This window comes from Etheostoma cragini, chromosome 3 (assembly GCF_013103735.1).
Source record: "Etheostoma cragini isolate CJK2018 chromosome 3, CSU_Ecrag_1.0, whole genome shotgun sequence".
Classification (NCBI taxonomy): domain Eukaryota; kingdom Metazoa; phylum Chordata; class Actinopteri; order Perciformes; family Percidae; genus Etheostoma; species Etheostoma cragini.
This window is the reverse complement of record NC_048409.1, coordinates 8,244,138-8,247,316: the sequence shown is the minus strand read 5'-3', so window position 1 is coordinate 8,247,316 and position 3,179 is coordinate 8,244,138.

Genomic DNA, 3,179 nt, shown 5'->3' with positions numbered 1-3,179 from the left:
GGGGACCAAAAACTGTGAATACAGTATACTTATGGGGACCTGACAGCTTTGTGGGGACAAAATGCTGGTCCCCTTAACTTTAAAGGGCTTTTTGAGGAACTACTACCGGACAGCCCTTTGTTTTCAGGGGCGGATAGAGGAGCCGATTGTGTAAGCCTCCTCCGCCGGTACATAGCCTTTCCACTGTCAAGATCTGCCACCCCGTGGCACACATGGTAACTGGTCCCTTGTGGTTCCAGACTATGTTGTACAGGATCTCGGCGCAGCAGTGGATCCCAGAGACGTGGCATGCATGCATGGTCAACCACTGTCCCAGTTATGGGTAAAACGCTCCAGCTATGGGTAAATAGTTAAGACCTCAACAGCGGTGCAGGTGGAAGATGTAGATGTGAGAACCACCACAACGTCTGGGAAGGAGGAAGAAGGCAAAGCCACAGCTACGTGGGTTAAATCGTGAGGGTGCAGTGGCTAGGGGAGGAAATCCTGTGGCGATGTGAGAAAACTGAAACTATTCCTCACGACTATATAATAACTACTGCATACACACAAACACTAGCTATAAAAATAATATCATGTTTGTTGGTGTGACTGCCCCTGGGCCTGTACATGTGTAATCTGGTTTGTCTTGTTAACTTGCAGGTGTAGCGGAGGCGATAATGAGATGACTGTGATCACCTGGCCGGTCCTCGCAGACTATTTAACCCTGCCTGCCCCGAGACCGGGCGGACGCATTCTCCCAACATGTTTTCCCTCTGTTTGAGTTTTCCCTTTGTTAATAATAATAATAATAATAATACATTTTATTTAACAGCGCCTTTCTAACACTCAAGGACGCTTTACAGACAATAAAAGACAGATACAGGGAACATAAAAGTGTAAGTAGTAATAACAAAACAAATAAAACAAAAAACAAAACAAACAAAACAAACAAACAAAAACAAAACAAAACAGGAACAGTGTATTTACAGATAAGCGAGCTGGAACAGATGGGTTTTTAGTCTAGTTTTGAACAGGGGGAGAGAGTTGATTTTGCACAGGTCAGGTGGGAGTGAGTTCCAGAGCTGGGGAGCAGAGCGGCTGAAGGCTCTGTTCCCCATGGTGACAAGTCGAGCATGGGGGACAGTGAGGTGGATGGAGGAGGAAGATCTGAGGGAGCGGGAGGGGATGGCAATGTGTAGGAGTTCTGATAGATATGGAGGGGCAAGGTTATGGATGGCTTTGAAAGTATGGAGAAGGATTTTAAATTGTATTCTGAATTGAACCGGGAGCCAATGGAGCTGCTGAAGAACCGGGGTTATATGATGAAAAGACGGGGTTCTGGTGATGACACGAGCTGCTGAGTTCTGAAGAAGTTGAAGTTTATGGAGGGATTTTTGAGGAAGGCCAAAAAGGAGAGAGTTACAGTAGTCAAGGCGGGAGGTGACGAGGCTGTGGATAAGGATGGAGGCAGTGTGAGTGGTAAGGGAGGGACGGAGGCGGTTAATGTTAACTACTGACAACGTGCACCTCACATTCTCCATTACATCCATTACATCCATACACCTTGTCCTGGGTCTTCCCCGAGGCCTCCTCCCAGCTGGACGTGCCTGGAACACCTCCATAGGGAGGTGCCCAGGAGGCATCCTTACCAGATGCCCGAACCACCTCCACTATTAATATAGTCTGGTGCATAAATCAGGGAAATGCAAACGCTGATTTACATACTAAACCCCCAAAATATAAATTGGCCAACATTTTTTTATATACTAATTATAACATACTAAATGTAGGTTTTTGTCCAGAGGTACATGTTGTTCATCCAAAAAAAATAATTAACCCTCCTGTTGTCTTTGGGGTCAAATTTGACCCATTTTCAAATAGTTTCTAAATCTGAAATTTTGGTTTCCTTCAACCCAGTTGGAGAAAAAAAAGGTAGATGGTTCCATTCAACACTCCTCACAAGTTAAATAACTGATTAGTTCACTATTTTCAATAAATTTGATTATTTTAATTTTAGGAAAAAAAAGATAGAATAGAAAAGATAGAATAAAGTGACAGAAATGTAGGGAAAAACAACAAAAAAGTCAGAAAATAATTGCCAAAGACATTGTAAAAAGTGAGATAGAACTTTGGGAAAAGTTAGAAAACGTCAAAAAGTAAATGTGCTGCATTTAAATAGCGCTTTTCTAGTCTTAACGACTACTCAAAGCGCTTTTACATCATACAGGATACATTCACCATTCACACACATTCATACACTGTGGCCGAGGTTCAGTGTCTTGCCCAAGGACACTTTGACATAGGGCTGCAGGGCCATGGATTGAACCACCAACCTTCCGATTGGCAGACAACCGCTCTACCACTGAGCCACAGCTGCTCAGTGAAAAAGTGACGAAAATGTCCAAAAAAATCAACAAAGAACTTTGGGGAAAGTGACATAAGTGTCTTAAGATGGTTTTAAATTAGAAGTTTGACCCAGAAAAACTAAATGTTGGTCTGCGGGAAGGCAACACAAGGGTTAAATTAACAACATGGGGGCATTTCTTTCAGGACATTATGCAGGTTTACTATGAGTCTTATGTAGCTTTAGACTTTAAGACAAGACAGGTTGATTTAGGGTCAAAGAGGCTTTCAGACAGCTGCAATTCAAAGTTGTATGAAGAAGAAATGCTTAATATAACTGGTTATTGTCAAATCAGCTACAAACTAAAATTATTTGGTAAATGTCAATTATCAGTTTTTATTTTTTGGGGGAATAATCAATAAATCCAATAATTTTAATCAGGGTTTGTACACCTATTCCAAGGTTCAATTCAAGTACTTTTTCAAGCACTTTCAAGGACCATTTTAAAAGCTTTTACCAGCACACTACACCACCGTAAATAACATACCAATACATAGTCAAAATTATTATTTAGTGTTTTTGTCACATTAAAAGACACAATGCTATAAACAGCCAAAATGGTGTTGCCTAATAGCAGAAGGATGAGATATTTAGCAAAACAACAAGTTTTAGTTTCAAAATATATCACTGTCTAAGTAGACTTTGCTCAGAAATATTTGACAGGCCTTGGTTTTGGGACACATTCTTGATATATCCAAGGTTTGATCAACAGTACAGTAAACAGAGACATTAACAACAACAACAACCTCGAATTCCAAACCAGCGCAAAAGAAGAAACATCAGGCCACCTACATTA